Consider the following 27,345-nt stretch of genomic DNA (forward strand, 5'->3'; position numbering starts at 1 on the left):
CAACATTATCTCTGCGGCTGCCGATTTGACTGCCGGTTGTTAACTGCTCTTCGTGGTGCATCTGGCATGCGGTTCGGCTGTGGGGATCGCTGGGCTGTTAGTGCAGATGAGCTGTATCTGGGTCGTCCTCTCTGCAGTATACCACTCTGTAGCATGGATGATGCTCCAGTATTCGGCGGCGGAACTAATGCAGCTTCGTTTGCGTTCTTCTAATCTTCTGTCATCTCCACATCTTCCCCTGGATATCATGTACATACCGCGTCGGAAATATATACACCGCGGGTCTCGGCGAAGCTATAACATCGATGGATCATGTCAAATACAGTCCTTTTGGTCATCTAAACCTCGCCTGCCTAGGAGGCCTACACGGACTGTTGATCGTAGTGTTTTAACTAATCTGGCTAGGTCAGTTGGCAACGATTCTAGTAAGAACAATTTTTCCTTTGGATTACTGAATATACGATCGCTTTCCACTAAAGGACCCCTGGTGTACGATCTTCTGTCTGATCGTAAGTTTGACTTTCTCTGTCTAACCGAGACATGGCAGAAACCAGATGACTTTTTTCATTTAAACCAGTCTGTTCCCCCGGGATATAGTTATGTCTGTAAATCTCGCGATACAGGAAGGGGAGGGGGACTAGCAATACTCTATAAAGAGAAATTGAAAGTATCTCAGTTAACTTTTTCCACATATTCCTCTTTTGAATCAATTGCCATAAAAATCAATGGTGCGATTCCTACAATTCTTACAACTATCTACCGCCCCCCCAAGAGCAATAATGCCTTTTTAACTGAACTATCTGAACTCTTGACTCATCTATGTTCCATATCTCCAAATGTTATCCTTCTGGGTGATTTTAACATTCATATAGATAATACCAGTAATGCAGTTACAAGCGAATTTTTATCATGTTTGGATTGCTTTGGTATACAACAATTTAACACACTGCCCACTCACATCAAGGGGCATATTCTTGATCTCGTTTGTTGCTCCGGTATAATACCTTTTAATTGTACTGTTTCTGATCTTTCTATATCAGATCACTTTTTGGTGTCTTTTTGTGCCAAGTTGGCCATCTTTAAGGCAAACCTGTGCCGTCCGATTTCATTTCGGAATATTAAAAACATTGATTTGCCTACTCTTGCTGATGAACTTGCCATCTTCTCCAGTAAATCTGATTTCTCTACTGCTGATGAATCAGTTAAATATTATGATGACGGACTGAAAATGATCTTGGATGAATTCGCACCTGTGAAAACTCGAACTGTTTCATTTGTACATTCAGCTCCCTGGTTCACACCTGAACTGCGTGAACTTAAAACTAAAGGCCGTAGGTTAGAGCGGCTGTGCGCTAGGACTGGCCTTACTGTTCATAAGGAAATGGATGTTGAACATATTCAAAATTATAAAACTGCACTGACTGAAGCTAAATCTGTTTACTACTCCAACAGAATTGCAGTTAGCAATGGGAACTCTAGGTCCATTTTTTTGGTGGTAAACAATATTCTAAAACCACCTGATTATTTGCCGTCTGATATGTATTCCACTGACCTATGCGATAGTTTTTTGACTTTCTTTGCATCTAAGGTTGAAAATGTACATCAGCAAATACTTTGGTACTCTTCACAATGACTCCTCTCAGTTTATATTGCACTCACCTCCCCATTCTGTTTTCTCTAACTTTACACTACCTACTGCTTCAGAGATAATGGGTCTGATAGGTAAATCTAAATCTTCAACTTGTCAGTTAGACCCTCTACCAACCCCCTTAGTGAAAGCTTGTTTACCAGCTCTTTTGCCGTTGATTACAAAAATTGTTCATGCTTCACTTAGTTCTGGTCTTGTATCTCCATCTCTTAAATTCAATTCAAATTCATGAACATCTCTCCAATAATAACTTGTATGAACAATTCCAATCTGGTTTTCGTCCCCACCACAGCACTGAGACTGCTCTTGTCAAAATAACCAATGATTTGCTGTTGGCAGCCGACTCTGGGCTTTTAACTATACTTGTCCTCCTTGGCTTGAGCGCTGCCTTTGATACTGTCTCACATAAGAAACTTCTTGACAGGTTAGCTTCCATTGGTATTACTGGCACTGCTCTGTCTTGGTTTATGTCATATTTATCTGGACGCAGTCAGCGTATTTAATTAAAAGGTTTTAGTTCAAGATTATCAACAATCACCACTGGTGTACCCGAGGGCTCTGTTTTGGGCCCGCTTCTTTTTATTATATATATGCTCTCTCTTGGTTACATTTTAAGGAAATATGGTGTTAATTTTCACTGCTATGCGGATGACACCCAACTTTACCTGTCTGCCAAACCCACCGGTTCTTTTCCTCCACCATCCTTAACAAGCTGTCTATCTGAAATTAAAGACTGGCTTTCAGCGAACTTCTTGAAGGTAAATGGCAACAAAACTGAGGCTTTGCTGGTTGGCACTAAATCTGTTATGTCTAAACCTAACTGCTTCTATCTCACCATTGATAATACCACAATCTGTCCTTCCTCTCAGGTTAAAAGCTTGGGTGTCATCATGGATAGTACACTATCTTTTGAAGCACAAATTAATAATATCACGCGGACTGCATACTTTCATTTATGAATATTAACTGTCTTCGTCCCTTTCTTTCAAATAATAATACTGCTGTTCTTATTCACGCACTAGTCACTTCACGTATAGACTACTGCAATGCACTTCTCACAGGTATTCCTTCCAAATTGCTGAATAAACCTCAGATGGTTCAGAACTCCGCAGCCCGTGTTCTCTCTAGAACACCTTATACGGCTCACATCTCTCCGGTTCTTCAGCAATTACACTGGCTTCCAGTAAAGTATAGAGTAGAATTTAAAATCTTGCTACTCACTTATAAGGCACTTCATAATCTTGCACCACAATATCTTACTCAACTTCTTCATGTCTACACTCCTTCACGCGCACTTAGATCTTCATCTTCAATTTCTCTTGTGGCATCTTGGATTCGACTGACTGCCATGGGTGCCAGATCTTTTAGTTATGCTGCCCCCTGACTATGGAACTCTCTTCCCCTTGATGTTCGCAATAGCGAGTGCTTGTTGACCTTTAAAAAGCGTCTTAAGACATATCTTTTTATACAGGCCTTTTTATAAAATGTTTTATTGAGATTTAAATGAATCTTACATGCATATGCTTCTCTGTTGTGTGTTCTGTTTTATGCAATGACCTGTATATTGTCTGTAAGGTGACCTTGGGTGTTTTGAAAGGCGCCATGAAATAAAATGCATTATTATTATTATTACTTCTTTTTCTATGACCAAAGCCTGCTGGTTTCCCACCAGGGTGGGAATAATCCTCTGGAAACGGGGCGGAGGAGACCAAACTGAATCGAGTAACCTCGCTCTACAGTGCGCAGGACCCACTGAGACATGTCTGAAAGAGCTGTCCAGGCTGCCAGAAAGTGCCTCTCGAGACTGACCTCCGGTGTGCCTAGAGCCAGGGGCAGTGCCCTGAAACAACTCTAAGGGCCTCGACGGGGGCGGCAAGATCTCCTGGACCACTACAATGCCGGGGGGAAACTGAGGATAGAGCTCACTGGAGCTGGCCATGCCCTGAAACACCATGGGTGGCAGGGTTCATGGACCAGGTCCCTGGGGGGGCGGGGAAGGGCAGGCTTTTTCATAAAAGCCTTCCGGTTGAAGATGACAGTCCTGTCAGATCTGTCACTTCACAGGATCCCTGACAGGGCGAGGGCCTGTCGCGACTCTATGTCTCCGTATCTCCCAATGAAAGGTGGAGGTTTGCAGTTGGGGCTGCGCCCGCCGAGTCGAGTTGGGGGTAAAGGGCCGGCCATAGAAGGCTTAGCCAATGCCCTGGACATCTTAGTGTGCAGAAAAAAAAAGAACAGAAGAAAAAACGGGAGACCCTGACACGGAGATTGCGACAGGGGTGTAAGAAAGTGCTCATCTAATGTTCTGGATGAAGGCACTTTCTGCTGATAAACCGGCCAAGTTATATCAAGCTTGGCAATGGCGAGTCACAACCTCTATAAGCTCCTCGACTTTACTATCTCAGAGCGCGAGATAGGGACAAGCCTGTCTCAAAACCCTCTGCAAGGTACAATTGTGAACGACCTAAACTCTGCCTCCACAAGAGCGTTGCCAGAAAGAGTGCCGAGCGGGAGCGGAGCGAGTGCAGAGACATACGAGCACAGTGAGCACAGACGGCTGGCTCGAGACCCCACTTAGCATGTTACACAAGCTGTGAAACATATAAGGAGGAATGCACAGCCAAACAATGTGCTGCTTTTTTGTGCTTTTCACCTTCTTGCTTGCTTAAATAAGACAAACAATTGACAAATACAACACATACACACAGAGCACTTCATGAACAAACAGAAGCAGGCGCCGGCTTCAGTCCATGTGCATTTTATACTTCCGATACTACCCAGCCGGTGACGGCCAGCATCCAATTTTTGACTGATTACACACATTATTTCAGAGCGTGAACATTCGGGCGCTTTTTTGTGATCAAAGTCTTTTTTTTAACTTCTTTCCTTTTGTCTTTCTAGTTTAATTGTACTTTCTACTCTTTCTGATTCTTCTGATTCTTTTTGTTCCTTATTCAAGACTTTTAGTTTTTACCCCTTTTCTCCACAAGATGCTACTCATGATCCATCTCTCTCTCTCTCTCTCTCTCTCTCTCTCTCCTTGCACTACCACATGCATTATTTATAGAGCTACATTTAATTTGTTTTCTGTTTGGTTTTTGTAAGTTTGTCTCTGCTTCTTTAGTTTAATTCTGTAATATTTTGTCTAGTTTTCTGTTGCTACTTTGTTCACGAATGGTTGCCGTTTGCTTGCTACTTTACCTCATTTTGCTCTGTTTTATTCTCTTTTTCCTTTTTTTTTTTTTTTACACCCCTGCATTTTTTTGTTGTGTTTCTCTCCATTTCTGGACTAAATTTATCATCATCATCTGTACAACTGTCTCTGAGTCTCCACACATTGATTCACGGTGCGGTGAAACAGAGTCTCTCACTCTTGGTTCAAGTCACGAACCTGATACTTAAATATATAATAAATTTATAATAAATAAACATCCTAATAGACTTTTTAATACAAAGAAAAGGGATTCGAGCTGGTTTATTCAATAACTGAACTTCACTGATACAGAAAACCTGAATAATAATAACACAGGCTCACAGTGGACCAACACCAGCAGATCACATGACTCCCCAAACCACCACTGACTGTGCAAACTTTACACTGGACCTCAAGCAACTTGGATTCTGTGCCTCTCCTCTCTTCTTCCAGTACTTTTTAGTAGACACAGAAGCGCTATATACATACCTAAATTCCAATTATGCCTCACATCCCCACATGTCGGGCAAATTTGCAAAGACGGTGGGATTCCTCGGACAGAATCAGCTAGTGCCTATGACTACTCCAGTTTGTCTACAAAGTAATAACAGATATTTGATCTTGTTTTCTTTATTTTATTTATATATATATATATATATATATATATATATATATATATATATATATATATAAATATATATATATATACAGTGAGGAAAATAAGTATTTGAACACCCTGCTATTTTTCAAGTTCTCCCACTTAGAAATCATGGAGGGGTCTGAAATTGTCATCGTAGGTGCATGTCCACTGTGAGAGATAATCTAAAAAAAAAATCCAGAAATCACAATGTATAATTTTTAAACTATTTATTTCCATGATTTCTAAGTGGGAGAACTTGCAAAATAGCAGGGTGTTCAAATACTTATTTTCCTCACTGTATATATACGCCGTTCTGAAGCATCTGTACATCTATTCTGACCGCTTACACCACCCATACTCTAAGTGCAAGATTAGACACGCAACACAAAGAAAAGTGCATCTGGCTTAACCGTGTATTTTCAAGATGCGACGGGTTTAACCGCAGTCGCCCTTGAGCAAAGCCCTTAACCTCATACATATGGGTTTGCTTCTCATGCTGTAAAACCTGTTCAGATCTACTTAAAGTAGCTTTAACATTCTTCAGTGCAGGTTGAAAATAGTCTTTGTTCAAAAGATGACCTTTTAAAAGATTTAGAGAAAAATGTTACAAATACAGGACTAAAGTATCTGAAGGGAAGAAGGAGGGTGGACTTGTTCCTGTTAGTGTGTAAAATAAAACAGATGGTTGTGTCTACCACCAACTGGACCTTAAAAGATGCTATTTCTTTGTGTGCATAATATAAAGCAGTGGTCCCTAACCTTTATTTGCACCATGGAACAGACCTTTTAGGTGTGGCAGAATAATACAACAAAATAAAATTATACAATCATAAAAACTGATATTTTCCAAATATAATAATAAACGTGAATCCACTGTGTTGTTTTTGTTCATTTTGCTCCATTGGGGGTTTGAATTTAGCGGCCGGAGCCCCTTTAAGAAGGTAGTGGATGGAGGTAAGACATGTGACCCAGGCATCATGACATGCATCAAGAGTGAGTCATAGACAGATGTGGCTGAGAGAATCCAGTCATTTTCTAAAATAAAACATCATTCAGAATCAGATAATAAATAAAACTGATATAATGTAAGTTATGCATTTTTGTGCGTCCCGGTACCAATTGACCCACGGACCGGTGCCGGTATATTTTGATACTTTAAGCTGACATTATTATGTGTTTCCTAATGTCAGATTGAAGTGATCATAACAGGAATCTTTATTTGATTATTTTGATGAATATAATACTTTTATTTTTTCATGCACTGGATTTTATATTTGAATGAAAGAAAGAAAAGCATACATTCGAAACTTACAGGCATTTTATTACTTATGTAACCGAGCGTTCGTGTAGGGTTCGCCTAAACACTTTATATTGAGTAAAAACAATAAACGAGATTATCCAAACTCTTCACCACTTTATTAAACAGCCTAACCTTCAGCCAGAAGTCACCGACACTTTTGCTCCCCCTAGTGCGCATGTCCCTTACCTATCTATGGCAAGCCCCGAGGGGGAAAATGGATTACACACACAATGAGCACCAGTCGATCCAGAATTGGTACAGCATAACAAAATTCAATAAAGTCTGTTACATACATCCCCCCTCACAAAATAAACATCCCCATTTATATGCAAAAAAAAAAAAAAACCCATCAGGGAGAATACGTAAAAAACAAAACAAATATCACAGACCATAAACAGCAATGTATGATGAACATAAAACAAAGCACAGAACCATATGACAACATCCCACTTAAACTGAGGAAAACAGTCATATTAATACAGAACAAAATCCTGCAAATGGCCAGGAGGACTACAAACTCTCCCAGTCCTACTAAAGCCGGGCTCTAGCCTCCCAACCGAACACTGTGAGTCCCCCAAAGCACCCACATCTTTTTGGGAAGGAACACAGTCATCACTGGAGACATCAGATTCCATGGGAAATTGTCCAGGCTGTGACAAGGGGGAAATGGGCAATGTGTACAGCCGTACCCTGTCATAATGCACTACTTGAGCCCTCTCAGCATTGTCAAAGGGGTTAACAATCCGGTAAGTCAGTCCAGGTTCACCACCTGAATCCATGCACCACTTTATAAGGTCCCTTCCAATGGGGTGCCAGCTTCATGCGACTCTCCACCGGGTTGTGAAGCCACACCATGGCACCTACACCATAAGGTTGGTGATGCAAAGAAACGTCATGGTACAATTTCTGACGGTCATAAGCTGCCTCACTATGCATCCGCACACTGCTAAAGGCAGAGTTCAGTTTCATCAGCAGTGAAAGAACAAACTCGCCATGTGACATTGCCATCTGTGAGTCATGGGTGGGTAACAGTACATTGACGGGAACCCATGCTTCCCGACCGTGGGTCAAGAAGAAAGGAGTGAAATGAGTACTGGAGTGAGCCGTGGTATTGTAAACAAAAGCCCTCCATAAGTCAAAAGTGTCTTAGCCAGTTGATCAATCAGAGTCCGATTAAAGCGCTCAACCATGCCGTCTGATTTCAGGTGGTAAGGTGTGGTGCGAATCTTTTTAATGTTCAAAAGAAGGCAGAGTGTCTGAACCACTTCCGCCTCAAACTGACGACCTTGATCTAAATGCAAAGTCTCTGGTACGCCATTAGGCAGAACATAGTACTCAAACAGACATTTTGTCACCGTCTGTGCAGACTGGTTAGGTAAAGCATACAAATTGATAAATTTGGTGAAATAGTCCTCGACGACCAGCCCATACCGGTTACCTTTCGAAGTGGCAGGCAGCTCCAAGATGTCCATAGCCACTCTTTCAAATAGTCGCACTGACTGAGAACCACCCATCGGCGCACGGTGGGCTGGAACAGGACTACGCTGCGTCTGACACGCCTTGCACTGCTCACACCATGCTTTGATATCCTTTTACATGGAAGGCCAGTAACAAAATAGTTTTGTCAGTTCCCACACCCGCTCAGAAGAGAAATGGGCAGAAGCTGGTGCACCATGCAGCTGAAAAAAGAATGTCAGATACCAGAGCAGAGGGAACAACCATTTGAACCACCGGTTTACCCGTGTGGGCAGAAAACTGAATGGCATAACAGTCCATCAATAATAGAAAGACGATTAAATTCAGTCCAGAACTTACGTAAGCGCCAAGAAGCTCCCTGTAACCTCCGCCTGGGCCGTCTTATGGATTGAGCCACCCAGTCTAACACAGTCAAAATATCAGGGTCAGCATGCTGCATAGCCCTAATGTCCGAAACAGAGTATGACAAAGTGTTAATATGAGACCCACTGTCAGAATTTTTTAGTGAGCCCACGGCAGCCCCGTCACCAGTAGAATCAGGGACATAAGAGGAACATGGAATATCAGTGTCCGTTCGAGCAGAACTCACCACGTTCACATCCAGTACTCCCTTTCCCTCCGTGGAAGTCAGTGTCCGCATCGTGGAAGTCAGTGTCCGCATCGGTGTAAATTTTAAAAGGTACAATGAAGTCAGGCAAAATCACTACTGGGTCATATGACAACACCCTTTTTAGATAGTTAAATGACGTGTCACATTCAGGAGTCCATACAAAGGGGACATTCTTCCCAACAAGTTGGTTCAGAGGGGCAGCAAGTTTAGAAAAACCCCTAACAAAGCATATGTAATAGGAACAAAGTCCCACAAAGGCTCTCACCTCAGAAGGAGAATGGGGAACTGGCCAATTCAAGACTTTCTCAGTGTTCTTAGGGTCAGGCTGGAGACCCTTTCGAGAGAATACATGGCCCAGAAAAACCACATGATCTCTGGCAATGTGGCATTTGCCTGGATTCAGTCTCAACCCAGCAGACTGGATTCTTGAAAACACGTCCTTGAGGCTCAACAGATGTTCTGCAGATGTTTTGTTATAAATGTCATCGAGATATACCATGCAGATGTGCCACGGGAGCCCTCTGAGAACTAGCTCCATCAAACGTTGAAATGTGGCAGAAGCGTTGCAAAGACCCATTGGCATGGACCGCCACTAATAGATCCCTTGTCCCGTAGTAAAGGCCGTCTTCTCTCGATCCTCCTCTGCGACTTCCACCTGCCAGTAACCGTTAGAGAAATCCAGCGTGCTAAACCACATCGCGTCTAAGGTGTCATCCACACGAGGCAGGGGATGAGAGTCTTTAATAGTCACACTGTTTAAGCGTCTATAGTCCACACAAAAACGCCAGGCGCCACACTTCTTCCTCACTAAAACAACTGGTGATGCCCATGGGCTACAGCTTTCCTCAATAACGCCATCTGCTAACAGGCCAGCTACTTGTTTCTCTATCTTAACCCGTTTTTCTGGAGCTTCACGGTATGCACGCTGCTTAATAGGTGCTTGCTCACCCGTTCTGATATGATGTTTTACAAGTTTACATTTACTGCCATTGCGTCTGGACAAGCTGAAGATTTAGTTGTACTCCAACAGTAATGACGAAAGTAAAGCTTTCTTGGACTCAGAAATGGGTGACTCGGGTGACTGGAGGGATATCACTGGGAAAGGACACTGTCGCTATATCCACTGGAGTATGGAATGGCTGAACATCGGAGTCATCAACTGGGTAAAATTCACCCAGGTGCATGTCCTCCTTAAAGAAAATGTCCTGCCCGGTAGGGTTTAAGATCAGAGCTTTAGTAAGTCCATTGTGAACTGTGCCTACCATGTGAGCAACAACTAGGCTAGAAGAATCCGCCACATTGTATTAGGCAAGCATACTTTAACAGGCACCACAGACTCACTGAGTGGAGGTAAGGTCATAGCAGTGGCCAGCAAACATTGCAGCACCTGGGAACAAAGTCTTTGCTGGTAAGGAGAGGAACTGAGATGTCCCGCAGTTGTAGCTTAGCTGAGCACAGCTGAGGTCCAATAAAGCATGATTTCTCAATAGAAAGTCCCAGCCTAGCAATACAGTTTGAGTGGTCTCTCTCAGCACATGAAACACATGCTGCCATAAATCAGTGCCCAGCTGAAACGCTATTGTGATAGTACCTAATGTATCTAGCATTTGTCCATTCACAGCACAGGCCGACACATAGTCCCTTTTCAGCGGCCGATTACGAAATGTTGGAATTGACATACGAAAGTCAGTGCTCATGAGAGAAACACTGGAACCAGAATCCACTAACATTTGCACTTGAACACCTTCAATAACTCCTCTCACATATGACACTAGCAGCTCCTGACCACTGTTGAAAATAACATTTACGTCTTCAGGGACTGAGTAGCCATCATTAACACTGTCCTTCTGAGAGCCCTCAGGTAGTACAGCTGGTATTTGGGCCGCAACATCAACTACTGTCCGTTTCCCGGCACACTGCAATGTTCTGCTCTGCCAGGAGACATGAATCGCACGCCTCTTTTCCTTGAATCATCTTAATGACTGGTCCATCTACGAGCAGGGCTGGGGCTGTGTCTAGCAGGGGAGCGAGCAACGTATGAGTTGTTATAACCACGAACATCCATATATGATGTATGTTCATCACTGTGTTGGAACATTTTACTCTCAGTCTCAGGTCTCCGTGCGCTGTCAAAAACACGTGACTGGCATCCACGGCCCCCACAGACACACTGGCACATACCATTAGACCGAGAGCGGTCTCCACTCCACTCATTCGTCGCTTTTGAACTCGCACCGGATTTCAGTTTTTGGTTTTCCTCACCTAAACACCTTAGCTCCATCCTCATCTCTCTCATTTTTCCTGTTAGCTGATCCACTGCTCTATAAAGTCTATCAGTCACAGAGTGAACAGCAGAAACTCCATCCATATTGCCATAGGCATTATTAACAGGCATGCAATCAGTCTTTATCGTGTCCCTTGCCCAGGCAAAAACACCAAAAACCCCAGTGCATTTTCAATCATGTTCCACATTTAAACACTCATAAAACATTTTTCTTTATAGGTTTGCTTAATCTTTCCAATTATTCTTATTAACAGTGTCCCTGTCTATTACTCTTTTACGTTTCAAATGATTTTACTGTAGAGATTCTGAGAAAAGTGAAGGCAAAATCAGTCCAAACCTCAGTGCATTTTCAATCATGTTCCACATTTAAACACTCATAAAACATTTTTCTTTATAGGTTTGCTTAATCTTTCCAATTATTCTTATTAACAGTGTCCCTGTCTATTACTCTTTTACGTTTCAAATGATTTTACTGTAGAGATTCTGAGAAAAGTGAAGGCAAAATCAGTCCAAACCTCAGTGCATTTTCAATCTTGTTCCACATTCAAACACCCAAAATATTTTCATTTAAAGGTTTTTTAATAGGTTTGCTCAATCTTTTAAATAGTTCTTATTTAGGGTCCCCCTGTCTATTATTCCCTTAAATTTTGACTCATTTTACTGTACAGTTTTTAAGAAAAATAAAGGCAAATTTACTCTAAACTATTTGAAACCTCTAAAGAAAAATGTTTAATGAGTGTTTAAATATGGAAAGTGATAGTCTGATCCGTAACGAGCCACAGCTGTCGGTCGTTTCAGGCCGGCACGGGATAACGAGGAACCCTGTCAGCTACTGAGGGGGGCGTGGCAGGGATTCCCCTGCCACGCCCCCCTTGGCCGCTGTCAGAGATTCCCCTGCCACGCCCCCCTCAGTAGCTGACAGGGTTCCTCGTTATCCCATGCCGGCCTGAAACGACTGACAGCTGTGGCTCGTTACGAATCAGACTATATAGTCTGTCAGACTATATAATGATTGAGTTACTTCCGCTTCCGCGTCATGGTCATCAGCCTGACAGAAGAACCGACCGAAACCGAAAGCGGATTCGCCCAACCGCGATGCCAACCACGATGGATCGGCAGCCGAACCCGGCTTCGGATTTTCACCGGGAGCTCAGTGCCGCTCCTCGCGGTTCGGAACCACAGACGCCGGATCATGAGAGCGCGGCTGCGCCACGCCCCTCCGCGTGCACAAGGGGATTTCCGGCTCGCTTCTCCGGGAAAGGAGAGGAATTGGGCGGATTTCTGAGGAGCATCGGCGAGTATGTGGAGGAAAATTTTTCCCAGTTTTTCTCCGAACGAGCCAAGATCGCCTTCTGCGTTTCTCTCCTGGCTGGTGATGCTCTCGCAAAAATCAGCAGATTATGGAGCGCCAAAGGGGGCAATTTTGGCTCACTCGCCGAATTCTGCGAACTTCTTCTGGGGATGTGTGGGATGGAGGTGGCGGATCTCCACGACAGTCCCCTTGAGGATGAAGAAGCTTCGTTCCATGGGTCTTCAGAGCACGCGGCTCCGTTCCAGGATTCTCCGAGGTGCTCATCTTCATTCCGTGGTTCTTCAGAGCGTGCGGCTCCGTTCCAGGATTCTCCGAGGTGCTCGGCTTCCTTCCAAGGTGCTTCAGAGCGCGCGGCTCCGTTCCAGGATTCTCACTGGTGCTCGGTTCCATCCCTGGGCATCCAAGAATGCGAGGCTCAGTTCCAGGGCTTTTACGGACACATGGCTCTGCCCCTGGGTCAGTACAAGCGCGCTGCTGTGTTCCGAGGTTCTCGTGGACGCTCTGCACCATCTCCGAGCGTCTGCGAGTGCGCCCTGGCATCCCAGCATTCCCATGAGCTGTCCGTGCCGCCACAGAACATATACAAGCGTGCTGCCCTGTTTCGAGGTTCCTGTGGGCGTGCCTCTCCACCACAGACCCGTCACGAGAACGCCGAGCCGCCACAGACCCGTCACGAGAGAGCCGAGCCGCCCCAGACCCGTCACGAGAGAGCCGAGCCGCCCCAGACCCGTCACGAGAGCGCTGAGCCGCCCCAGACCCGTCACGAGAGCGCCGAGCCCCTGGGTTACCGGTCTCAGCCTTGGGTGTCGCTCTGCTCCAGGTCTCCAGGGAGGTCGTCTTTCCGCCTTCTGTCTCCGCCGTGGACGCCGCTCGGCCCCTGGTCTCAGCCGTGGACGCCGCTCGGCCCCTGGTCTCAGCCGTGGACGTCGCTCGGCCTCTGGTCTCCGCCGTGGACGTCGCGCCACCACTGGTCTCTGCCAAGAGCTTGGCTCAGCTTCTGGTCTTTTCTTGGGCCGCTGACCCGTTCCTGATCCTGACCGAGGATGCTGCTTTGCCTTGGGCCCCTTCCGATCTTCCCCTGTTCTGCTGCGATGCTCACGGGGCCTCCTTTGTCCCGGGTCGATTGGAGAGGCCTTCCTCAGAGTGCCCCGGCCCACCTGGCATTGGTGGGTTTTGGGGCGTCAGGTGACGCCCCTGGAGGGGGGGGGGTACTGTCAGGGATTCCCCTGCCACGCCCCCCTCGGCCTCTGTCAGAGATTCCCCTGCCACACCCCCCTCAGTAGCTGTCAGTCTCCCCTGCCACGCCCCCTTCAGAAGCTGACAGGGTTCCTCGTTATCCCGTGCCGGCCTGAAACGACCGACAGCTGTGGCTCGTTACAAATCAGACTATATAGACTCACGTTCTCAAGTCACAGGCTGTCGGTTCTTATACGTCATGCTGGTGATTTCCCGTGCCTGCTTTCCCCGCTGGTTCCTGTTCTGGACTCCTTTCCCGTGAGGACTATTCGAGGTCATAGGAGTTTGCTTTCGTTTTCAGACTCTAGTTTTGTTGAGGATTTCTGGTCCCGAGCGGATACCTTTTGTTTGTGGACATTTGCCTGAGTGGCGTTTTGTGTTTGGATAATAAAGGGACAATGATTGAGTTACTTCCGCTTCCGTGTCATGGTCATCAGCCTGACACACTGTTAATTAGAATAATTTAAAAGATTAAGCAAACCTATAAAGACAAATGTTTTATGAGTGTTTGAATATGGAACATGATAAAAATGCACCTGAGGATTAGAGTGATTTTGCCTTTACTTCTCTCCAAAACTCCACAGTGAAATGACTTGACATTTATTAGAATAACAGAAAGCAGCACTCTAAATAAGAATTATTTAAAAGATTGAGCAAACCTATAAAGGAAACTGTTTTATAAGTGTTTGAATATGGAACATGATTAAAAATGCACCTGAGGTTTAGAATGATTTTGCCTTTAGTTTTCTCCAAAACTCCACAGTAAAATGAATTGAAACTGAAAAGAGTCATGGACAGGGAGACTGTAAATGAGAATTCTTTGAAAGATTAAACAAATCTATAAAGAAAAATGTTTTATGAGTGTTTGAATATGAAACATGATTGAAAATGCAGTGAGACTTTTTATAACGGAAACGCTGTTCTGAAGCGTCTTTACATGTATTTTGTCCGCTCCCACCACCCGTACAGTAAGTGCACGATTAGACGCGCAACACTAAACAAAGTGCGGCTGCTTAACCGTGTATTCTCAAGATGCGGCTGGTTAACCGCAGTTTAATTAGAAGTCCTGAAATAGAAAGAACATGCTTTCAGGAAGTTCCTCCTTCGTCTTCTCAGTATAATGTTCTCAGAAACCCGAGTGTAGTGAAAGTAACTCTTCTCTCCTCTTCTCTTTTCTTCTCTCTTCTCCGAAGTTAAGACTGAACTTCACTGATACTAAAAAGCTGAATACTAAAACCTTAGGCTCTTCTGAGATGACTTTATGAAACAGCTGTGATGTTGTGTAGTTTGCCAGAAAGTGAGTGTCCTAATGAATTATAAACTTGCAATAGCAAAAACAAGTCAGAATTATAACTTGTAATATATTTCTGACAACATGATACTGAGAAGAGGAAGTTCCTCCTACTTCCTTTTCTCAGTATAATGTTCTCAGAAACCCGAGTGCAGTGAAAGTAAATGTATTTGAAGCTCAGCACGTGCTCGGCTCCTCTTCCCTCTTCTTCTCTCTTCTCTGAAGGTAAGACTGAACTTCACTGATACTGAAAAGCTGAATAATAATAACTCAGGCTCTTCTGAGATGACTGTATGAAACAGCTGTGATATTGTGTAGTTGTGTAAAACTGATACTCTTACTTTCTGAGCTCTGACTTTTTCCGGCGGCAGTTTGAAAGTTTAACGTGGAGGGATGGAAGTGAAGTTCTGCTGAAGAGTAAAGTTCTCCCCGCGCGCGGAGCTGCTCTGCTGAAGACTGTACTATTGCAGTTGCTGAAGTTGTGGGATACACGAGCATCTTGTCTGCAGCTACAATGTGTAGCGCAATAGTGTTTTTTATCAATGTGGGGAAAGTTATTGTGATAAATAATGAGTTTAATCGCGTAATGTCTGATTTATATTAAGTTGTAATCTTGTGTATCAGTGTAGATTTATTCATTATTAGAGACTTAAAGCACTTTTGTACGTCGCTCTGGACACGGACGTCTGCTAAATACCACAAATCTACATTTTTCTACTAGAAATATGTTTTACTGTAATGTGTATTGATGATAAATGTGTATTTTATATTGTTGTAGAAAATCTACACACACTGAGGACACAATGGACACCAGAAGCTCCTTCTCCTCCATCTGCATGTTGTGGATCAGCGTCTGTGTGGGTCAGTAACACTTTCTTTCAGAAAACAGATCAAATAAAGTTCTTATAATAAATACACTGTACAGATTAATGTAGATTTAATTTTCTATCTCAGGTCTCCACTCTGGAGAATCAGTGATCAGTGTATCTGGTGATTTGGGATCTACAGCTGTTCTGCCGTGTGAACTGAAGAGTTTAGGAACTGAACCACTACATATTAAGTGGAAAAATGAAGCTGAGATTGTGTTTGAGCGAAAGGGTACAGAGACGTATCAGGGTGAGGGATATGAGGGTCGTGTGGATGTTCCTGAGGAAGAGCTTCATAAGGGGGACTGTTCATTGGTGTTACACAATCTGACTCCCAATGATTCAGGTGTCTACACAAGTATCCAGATAGTGAGACGCTTCAGGAGATCTCTTTACAGAAAGGAGATCAGCCGTGTTTCTCTCTCAGTCAGGGGTAAGTGAGTTATTATCAGTAGAACACACACTGAACATTACACACAGCAGAAACCAAAGCTGCAGATCTGAAATCTGTGGAAAGACACTAAACGTCCTGTAGAACAAAAGCAGCTCATGTGTCCAATGTGAGCATAATGTCAGTGTTTTCAGTACTAGAGGAGAAATTGTGCACTGAACAGCTCATTTTAAAGCTCTTCATATGTGTGTTAGATGATCCAGGAGAACACAGAACACCTGAGCATCTTTATATTAGTGTTTCATCACACACTTGGAGATTCCCTCTGCCATCTTTAAATGGAAATCATTTTCATGACACGAGTTTGCAGTAGAGCTGGAAATCAGAAAGTCTTTACCTCAGACAGCAGGAACAGTGTAGCTACACGTGATCCTGATCTACACGCGATCCTGATCTACACGCGATCCTGATCTACACGTGCTCCTGATCCACACGTGATCCTGATCTACACGTGTTCCTGATCTACACTTACACAGTAAATCACTTTAGTAGCAGTGAGAGAGGAAACACAAAGAGCTCTGATTGTACCAGGATGATTCAATATTATTTTCCTCTTACAGAAAAACCTCCTGAGGAGAAATCAGATGAAGTGTCGAGTCCCACAGGTGAGATACAATTGTGTATTTTATTATCTGCACATTTCATTTCTTATACAACCAATAATTCAGTTCATTTCAGGACCTTCAGTAAAGTGGACTTTTTACTGGAATTCTGTTCACTTCATTTATAATTGTAATCAAACACAATTTTTTCTCTTAGTTAATTATATGCTTTATAACCAAAAGTATGTGGACACTTCACCATCACACCGTATGTGGTTCTTATTTTATATCAGTACTGAATTGCAGTAATGGTTCCTGTAATGAGCGAATGGACACAAACCACATCAGCAAACTTATACAGACACCAGTATTTCACCAGTAGACACACGGACTGATATTTAAAAGTTAAATTTCACTGTAGAATAACTAAGGACCAGTTTAGTGATGAGATTCCTGTCCCTGTGGGATTTCTGCACCACAGATAATTTGGTGTATATATTTTTTAAGTTGGATATTTAATATTTAAGTGTTTATTATAAAGTATTTATATTTGAATGTTTTTTTCCCTTTTTTGTTTCATTAAAAAGAATCACAAACACAGCTTTGAGTTTTAGGGACTCTCGGCCTGTAGATGGCGCCAGACATCCATAAAGAGAAGTGTTTGTTTCTGGCACTCATCCATTTTCACACTCATTTCTATCTCTCCAGATGCTGCAGGAATGGTGCGTCCTCACCCACTGATCATGGTCTTCATCACAGCCCTCATCTCATGTTTCCTCGTCCTGCTCTTCTAGGAAGACACATGATCATGACCTCCAGCTGTCTCAGGACTGTGTTTCAATCCCACACTCGTATTGCTGTTAAAACACAGAAGTTGCATGATGCTGTATGATGCTCTGGAAAAACCAGTCAGTTCTTCTCATGGAATGATCAGATGATTTCCTAAAATCTGCACTAGACACATGACTGGGTCATCAAGTACAGATCCTGCATCATTTTCTGTTTTTCTGAAGACCCCACTTTCCTGGTCCTCATCACAGATTTAGAAGAGAAAGCCTACAGAGATGAGCTCAGAAGATTATAGAGCAAAACTAAGGACTACAGGTGGTTGTAGCCGGATTGGGACTCCCTCTGATACTATCTTAGAGGCTTCTATGGAAAGAGTTTGGAGTATCTAGTTCGTCTCTGTTCCCTTTTACCAACAACCTGATCTTTTGCCTTCATGTTGAGACAGTGGTGAAACTCTGCTCATCAGTGACTCTACTTCCTGTGGAAGATCAGGATATTTTTCTTCCACAAACACACTGACCAACTTTTTGCACATATTTTAATGTTTGTAGCTGCAGGATTTGCACTTACTATGCACTTCTTTATTAGGGATGAGTATTGTTTAAATTTGATGATAACGGTAGCAATACCTATAATAGTCTTATCGATCAGCAGTATCAATACTACTCTATAATTTATTTAAACATTTTCAAGTTATTTTATTAAAAACATTCTTCAACAAAGTCATATTTTCTAAACTTACAAAATTGTTACTGAAGCCATGTGATTTAGTATTTCATGTAGTTTAGCGTACTATGTAGCCAATATAAGAAGGCTGAGGCCTTTAAAACAGGTGAGGGTCCACCTCCACCTTCCCTCTCCACAGCTGTGCTGCTGCCACTGTCCCTTAATAAGAAGTGCACATGTAAGTAAAATGTAGGTTTATCATATTATTACTTATGGTTTATTGATGTTTTACTGTTTTATCAGTACAGTAAAACCCCGTTGTACAGCAGAATTCATTCTTGAAACTTGCTCGTGTGTCCATTTGCTCGTACGTTCAAACTGATTTTCCCCATAAGAATGAATGTAAAAGTGATTTAATCTGTTCTGAGATCTCATTCGATCGCTTATTTCTGCATTTGTAGCCTATTTTTAAAACCAAATACACCGCAAATTACCGTAATATAAACATAATTTAACACTTACTCATGTGGTAGTGGTTGATTGCGAGTGTGAGACGCGCACCACGCTCATAACCTCCTCGGTTTCCGTGGTAATTCTATTTACTTTCGTTTTCACAGCAACATCACTGATTTATTCGGAAGACATTTTTTAAGATTTGTAATGAAATAAAATATAAAATAAAAAAAGTTACGTATTTGCTGCACTGAAAGACGAGAGCGACCGAATGATACGTCATCAACTAAGCGACTGATGCGACCCTCCACCGAAAACCTGAACCGGCAGCGTGGGTTTGCTCGTGCCTTCGAAATGTGCTCGTGAAACATGGTAAAATTTTGCAAGCGAGGTCGCTCATATCTCCGTTTGCTTGTACTATAGGTTGCTCGTACAACAGGGTTTTACTGTATTTAATAAATATCATCAGCATTGTCACCATTTAAAGTTATTTTTTAAAGCATTTTACAGTCAATGTTTCACTTGTGCATTATGCTCGCTTGTTTTATTTTATACTGCAATCTTATTTCCAGTAGTCTAAGCTGTTCCTAATGTCTTTATTAGTTGTATTTGTTTGAGAATATTTATTGAGTATTTTATTGGTTTAATTGTCCTGCAGGTGCTGATGGAGACATTGTATTATTGGACCCTCCTGCAGCACCACACGCTGTTACAGTTGTAAGTGATTATTTTCTTTAGGTTTTTAGGTTTCTGTTCAGGAGCCCAAGCTTCCTTACTAATTTGCACTGTAGGATGAAGCTGAAGAGACTATAAATTGTGACAGAAATTGAAAATGCATTAAGATGCACCTTCAGCAGTGTAAGAAATGTTCTGAAGCTGTCCTTCCTCATTTAAATATTTGGTCCTTGATAGTATTATAGACCTTATAAATCATGTTGAATTATTTTGTCTTTCTAGTTTCTTGCTGAAGGGCTGTATAAGGTCTTCTAAGGCAAATTAGAAAAAGTATTATATAGCTGGACTTTATACAGCTTCAAATGGAGAACAAAAAGCTCAAAATAAAAAAAGGTTAGACTTAAAATTGATCTGAACAGTAAAAATTCTAAAAATTAACGTTTTCTATCACCTCTACCTATTTCACCTAAATCACATTACAATAATAATGTATTGTCACAATCTCCTCAGAGTTTTTCTGTTATTGTATATACACATGTTATAAAGTAGTGAAAGAGAAAGAGACTCCACAGTGCTTTTACTGTTTCACCCTCCTGTTATCATGAGGACACTATATGGAGAAAACACGGGTGAAAATGGTTTGAAAAGTCATTATTTCCACATTTTAGTAGACAATGTCCTAGTAATCTGCTAATCGTTAAGAATGTTCAGTTTTCCACAGGTGTTTATCTCTGAGGTAAACCAGTTCACTCTCCACACTTACCTTCTTTATATCGTGCCTGTAACTTTAATTACCACACAATCTTTTAGAAGTAGACATTAAATAAAAACAGTAAAATGTGTTTAATTTAAAACAAAAGATAATTTCTTACCTTGACAGAGAGGTCAGGTTCTCCAGGTCAGGTCAGGTGCTGCAATGGTAGTGAGTGATGACCGTTTCTTCAGAATTAGAAGGCGGGAACACAGCTGTATGGCTACTCAAGTGTGAGCTCTGACTAGGGCTGGGCGATAAATAGATTTTTTCGATCAACTCGAATGTGTTGTTTACATCGATCTGTTTTAATAAAAAATAAAAAGTTTTCTCTTTAATGACCGCCGACGCTTCCCCTCTGGGCTCCCATAGTTTCAAACGAACTCAGCCACAGAGATACACAAACAACATGGCAGCGAGCAGAGAAGAACTAGTTCCCAAGAAAAGTTAATACAGCCGCATGTTGAGAATACACGGTTATGCAGCCGCACTTTGTTTAGTGTTGCGCATTCAATCGTACACTTACGGTATGGGTGGTGGAAGCGACCAAAATACATGTAAAGACGCTTCAGAACGGCGTTTCCGTTAAGAAACAGAAAAATCTGATCATTTAAATCACCATATTCAAACACTCATTTTACTGTGGAATTTTGGAGAAAAGTAAAGGCAAAATCACTCCAAGCATCACTGCATTTTTAACCATGTTCCACATTCAAACACTCATAAAACATTTTTCTTTATAGGTTTGCTCAATCTTTCAAATTATTTTTATTTACAGTGTCCCTGTCTATTACTCTCTTAAATTTTATCTCATTTTGGAGTTTTGGAGAAAAGTAAAGGCAAAATCACTCAAAACCTCAGGTGAATTTTCAATCATGTTCCACATTTAAACACTCATAAAACATTTTTCTTTGTAGGTTTGCTCATTTTATGTTATGTTACGTTCTATTTTCACAATTTACAATGGCAGGGCCGCCATCATGCATTTTTTGCTTGTTGTTTCTGATTGCAGTTAAACCCAAAGTAGGTTATAATCCCAGAACGGTAAATAAACTTTATTTAATTAAGTTAAAACTTAAAAAAAAAAAAATTGTCATATGCAGATTTAAACTGCCACTACAATTAAACTGATAAATATATATATATATATATATATATATATATATATATATATATTAGCCTTAATTCATTCACACCATTACGCCATGAACAGAATATAATCATAACTAACACCAACGAGGACACACCATGAAGTGAAAAAACAGAATCCATCCTCCATCCTTTCACCTTATTGGGGCACTAATTAAACCCAACCCAGGCCTGAGGATAAAATCACTAACTCTGCCACTTTCTTTTATATATGTGGAAGTTTCAAATTTCAATATTTCATTCAGAATACAACAAAGATGACATATCAAATGTTTAAACTGAGGAAATGTATCATTTTAAGGGAGAAATAAGTTAATTTTAAATTTCATGGCATCAACTCATATCAAAAAGTTGGGACAAGGCCATGTTTACCACTGTGTGGCGTCCCCTCTTCTTTTTAGAACAGTCTGCAAACATCTGGGGAACCCTAACCCTAGACAAGTTGCTCAAGTTTAGGAATAGGAATGTTGTCCCATTCTTGTCTAAAACAGGCTTCTAGTTGCTCAACTGTCTCAGGTCTTTTTTGTTGCATCTTCCTCTTTATGATGCACCAAATGTTTTCTATGGGTGAAAGATCTGGACTGCAGGCTGCCATTTCAGTACCCGGATCCTTCTTCTACACAGCCATGATGTTGTAATTGATGCAGTATGTGGTCTGGCATTGTCATGTTGGAAAATGCAAGATCTTCCCTGAAAGAGACGACGTCTGGATGGGAGCATGTGTTGTTCTAGAACTTGGATATACCTTTCAGCATTGATGGTGCCTTTCCAGATGTGTAAGCTGCCCATACCACACACACTCATGCAACCCCATACCATCAGAGATGCAGGCTTCTGAACTGAGCACTGAGAACAACTTGGGTTGTCCTTATCCTCTTTAGTCCGGATGACATGGCGTCCCAGTTTTAGCCTTGGCCCAGAGAAAATGCCTGCGCTTCTGGGGCATATGACTTCTTTTTTGACCTATAGAGTTTTAGCCAGCAACGGCGAATGGCGCGGTGGATTGTGTTTACCGACAATGTTTTCTGGAAGTATTCCTGAGCCCATGTTGTGATTTCCATTACAGTAGCATTCCTGTAGGTGATGCAGTGCGTCTAAGGGCCCGAAGATCACGGGCATCCAGTCTGGTTTTCCGGCCTTGACCCTTATGAACAGAGATTGTTCCAGATTCTCTGAATCTTTGGATGATATTATGCACTGTAGATGATGATAACTTCAAACTCTTTGCAATTTTTCTCTGAGAAACTCCTTTCTGATTTTGCTCCACTATTTTTCACCGCAGCATTGGGGGAATTGGTGATCCTCTGTCCATCTTGACTTCTGAGAGACACTGCCACTCTGAGAGGCTCTTTTTATACCCAATCATGTTGCCAATTGACATAATAAGTTGCAAATTGGTCCTCCAGCTGCTCCTTATATGTACATTTAACTTTTCCGGCCTCTTATTGCTACCTGTCCCAACTTTTTTGGAATGTGTAGTTCTCATGAAATCCAAAATGAGTCAATATTTGGCATGAAATTTCAAAATGTTTCACTTTCAACATATGATATGTTATTTATATTCTATTGTGAATAAAATATAAGTTTATGAGATTTGTGAGATTTTATTGCATTCCTTTTTTTTCCCACAATTTGTACAGTGTCCCAACTTTTTTGGAATCGGGTTTGTATGTGTGTATATATATATATATACAGTGGTCCCCCGGTTATCGAACGGCTCGGCTATCGAACATTCCGGTTAGCGAACGGTTTTCCGAACGAAATTTCGGCTCAGTAAACGAACAAAGTTCCAGTTATCGAACGCCACCCACGCTGCCCAACCCAGTGCGAGGGGAAGAAACTGCTTCCGCTTCAACCATCGCTGAGTAAGCATCTATCGCAACTTCTGTTTGTGAACAATATTAGTGATATTTAGCGGTAAGTACAGTAATCATTTTGTTTCTTACTGTTGTAAAGTTGTTAATTTATACTTTTACCGAACCAACACTAAATACCCGCAGAGATCGGGATAATCCGGCAAAAGGCAGTCCATAAATAATATCCACGGTGCTTTACGGAGGAAGCCCGATTGCGATGAGCTCAATGTGGCATGAGGGAAGGAACAGGGCATTTCCTGAAGCACCATGACAGCCACCGTAGGGGGCGTGGCAGGAAGATTCCTGACTATTAATACGGCTAAAAATTGTTAATTATTGGGTATTGGTGGAGCTCGGGAACGGATTAATTGGTTTTCCATAATTTTGAATGGGATAATTAAGTCCAGTTTTCGAACATATCGGATTTCGAACGGTTTTAAGGGACGAATTAAATTCGATAACCGGGGGACCACTGTATATATATATATATATATATATATATATATATATATATATATATATATATATATATATATATATATATATATATATATATACACACTGAGATCAAAATTAGACAACAGTTTATAAACAATTAAACAATACTGAAATAATGTCATCTTCACTGCTCAACAGTTGAAGGGGTTTTTGTCCTGTCTATACCATGCTACCAGAACAGCTTTTCCACAAAATAAACATTATTATGTTTAAAAAAAATAACATTATTTTGCAGAAAACACACTGATCAAATTAACAGAACACTTTCAAATACCTCCCAGTTATTGGTGTTAATCTGGTACCTGGTGCTAAATTCCTTGATTATCTGTCAACCCCTATTTAAACAGCAGCCTAACTTCCAGTTTCACTGACTCTGCAAGATGGTGGGCCGTTCTAAAGTGACTGAAAGCCTCCGGCAGCAGGTTGTCCAGATGAAGGCCAAAGGGATGTCCCTATCAGCCATAGCAAGACAAGCTGGTCTTTCCAAATTTGTGATTTCAAGAATATTGAATCTTTACAACATCACAAACTCATTCAAGTCCACTAAGAAGGCTGGTCGTCCACGGAAGACAAATACAAGAGAGGACAGGATACTGCGGAGGATCTCAATGGGCAATCGTTTCCACACCGCAGCTGCAATTGCTCACCAGTTCAGTGCTGAACAGGGTAAGGATCTGTCTCGTCATACAGTGTCTCGACGTTTAAGAGCATTTGGACTGAAAGCCCACTCTGCAGTGACCAAACTTCTCATTAGCAGAAAGAATCAAAAGGCTAGACTAAGCTTTGCTGAGGAGCATGTTGTGTGGACAGAGGAGAACTGGTCCAACGTTCACTTTTCAGTGATGAAAGCAAGTTTAATTTATTTTCCTTTCCACCACAAGCCCCAATCCACCTAATGGCCCTCGTCGCCAGTGTTGTGCTCGTTACTAAAAAATAGTAACTCGTTACTTCATTTAAAAAGTAACTCAATTACTTTGTTGATTATTTACACCAAAAAGTAACGCGTTACTGTTAAAAGTAACTTTTTAGTAACTTTTTTAAAGAAGCTTCTTTAATGTTCCCATTAATGCCTTTTTATGCGTTATGGTCTACAAACACAAAACTGACTTAAACACAATCATTTTTAAACACTATTTTATTAAAGTCAGAGCAGCACAAACTGAATATATCACAAGCATTTCTGAAATAAATAACAAAACAAGCTGAATAATATATTCACAATCAAAAACTAAAGTGGCTTCTGCTGTTGTGTTGAGCTCTTAAACATGTTCCTTTCACAATTTAAGTATGAAAAATATCAACAATGTAGAACAGAACACCGGGTTAGCTTCTAGCTTCTAGCTTCGTTGAGGCGTGGAGTTTCTGGAGGAGCTTCAACAGATTGGAGTTGCTGTTTATTGCAGTAGATACGAGCTTTGAACCAGAAAGACACAACTTACATTTGACTTAAAAGTTTTTGTCTTTATACTCAACTAAAGTGAAATAATGAGCATATTTCCACTTTGAGAAACTCGTCTTGCTCTCGCCTCGACTCGCCATTACTGCCGCACAGACCTGAATAAACGGAGTGTTTACAGTGGTTCATCCAGCAATCCTACAGTGCGTCTCTGCTGTAAACAGGTTAGACTGTAGTCTACACTTCAGCCCAAATTCATTCATTTAAAAAAGTAACGGGTAACGGACCATATGGTAACGGAGTCACTTTATTTAAAAAGTAATGCGTTACAGTATTAGTTACTGTCAAAAGTAACTTCGTTACAGTAACGCGTTTCTGCCCAACACTGCTCGTCACTATGTGTCTCTTGCAGGAAGATTATACTCAGTTTCTTTAAGCCGTTACTTTCTGAGAGTATTTATCTTTTTTCCTGTCCCTTATCTCATTTACATCCCACCCATGGAATCTCCATGAGAAAGAGAGAGATCTGATAAGAGATGTAAACGGGAGAGAGGAACCCTAGAGATTGTTGTGTGTAAAAATCCCAGTAGATCAGCAGTTTCAGAAATACTCAAGACACAGACGAGTTGAATAGGTGTACCTAATGAAGTGGCCAGTGAGTGTAGAAAAGGTTTAAAAATGTAAAAATGTGTTAAAAGAAATGCAAAAGATTAAAATTAGCATACAATAATTCAGTGAAAAGATCCTATAACAAAAAGGTAAAGGCCACTAAAAAGGTAACAGAAAGAATCTGAGATCAGGTGAGTTTGAAGTTTTGAAAGTGATTATGTTTGAGGAACTAAGAAGAAGTTTATTACAGAGATCAGCAGCAGAGTCGCTGAAATCCACAATGTTTTGTTATGGTGCTGGTTATTAATAGATTTGAGATGAAAAGCAGCAGTGTTTTTAGGTCAGTTGTGTGACTTAGTGAAAGTCTGTGTATAGACTGGATCCTGTACAAGCTGGAAGTGTTTCATGGTCTGTTCAGGAAGTTCAATAAAAATACAATTACAATGAGTTTCTCCTGTTAGACACAACACTTACACACAACACACTTGGTTTGCTTATGTCAGTACAGCAGAAAGCTGATTTCTTCCACATGGTTGTTACAGTAACATTGTGATTAAAATACATTTTCTTGACCATGTATTTCACTTAAAGTTCTACACATTTGAACGAGACAGTGGGAAACTGTCCCCAAAGATTCTGTCATTGAAAAACATGTTGTTGACATAAATGTGAGAGTGAATTTAATTTATCTGAGATGTTTTCTCCTACAATGAAACACTGAAACACTGCACATTCTATGAGAAGCACTGACTGGTTTGTCCAGAAGAAATCTCCTCAGATGAGATGTTTGTACATCTTTTCAGATGACACTAGAATTTCACACAAGACTGACACCACAGACGTGTTTCATCTACTTGTGGTGATGTAAGGTGTAAGTCTTGTCTGAAATTCTAGCTGACTTCTACCATTCTGACTTCTACCATGTTGCATTGTTTCTACATATTTTCACATGGACTTTATGTGGTCTTGTGTGTAGTTCTGTTTAGTGTTACAGTAGTTAGTTTTGTGTTGTTTATTGTAACTCTGTGTGCTGGAGTTTCACTGTGGATTGTAAAAGTGTTAATGGTTAAAATGACAATATGGCTGGAAAACTGAACAGCAGCTGATCACCAGTGCAGTGACATCATTTCTTTATAAGGGAACAAGTGGAAAAAAGCAAAGACTTCAGTCTGATGTGCTGTGGGACATACCCACATACTGTCAGTTACACAAACCACATACTGACACACTCACACACCTCGTCCTGTTATTCACTATGTAGTGTGCAGCAGGAAGTGGGAGGAAGGAAAAGGAGGGTGGGAGAGAGAGAGAGAGAGAGAGAGAGAGAGAGAGAGAGAGAGAGAGAGAGAGAGAGAGAGAGAATGGCAGAGGGAACAGCAGGAGAAAGGTGCTCCATTGTCGGTAAGAGAAAATGTTTATTCTCACTTTCGTATTCTATTTGTAATGTGAGTTTATATAGTTTTTTTAAACAATAAGTATTTGTACAAAAGTTTAACTTTGTTTTCAATGAAAAATCCTCGTTTATCATAAACAGTTTTATCTTCAGGGACAGTTTGAGCTGAAATACTGTAATGTCACTGCAGGTGATTAGAGACATGAATTACACTTCTAATGTTCTGTAGTGTTCATTTAATGAGTAATAGTTAAAGTTTAG

General features: G+C 41.4%; 1 protein-coding gene across 5 annotated transcripts in view; it reads left to right on the forward strand.

Moving 5' to 3' along the window:
* LOC124392796 overlaps positions 1-27,345 on the forward strand; it is a 47,367-nt gene that overhangs the window by 12,605 nt on the left and 7,417 nt on the right. For 3 of the 5 annotated variants that reach the window (XM_046860010.1, XM_046860011.1, XM_046860008.1), the window contains exon 1: positions 27,009-27,092. The exons of the other annotated variants lie outside the window; for them this stretch is intronic. The gene's annotated coding sequence lies outside the window, so the exon portion shown is untranslated. Of the gene's footprint in view, positions 1-27,008; positions 27,093-27,345 lie in introns of those variants that run through there. 5 annotated transcript variants of the gene reach the window in all.

This window comes from Silurus meridionalis, chromosome 10 (genome assembly GCF_014805685.1).
Source record: "Silurus meridionalis isolate SWU-2019-XX chromosome 10, ASM1480568v1, whole genome shotgun sequence".
Lineage (NCBI taxonomy): Eukaryota > Metazoa > Chordata > Actinopteri > Siluriformes > Siluridae > Silurus > Silurus meridionalis.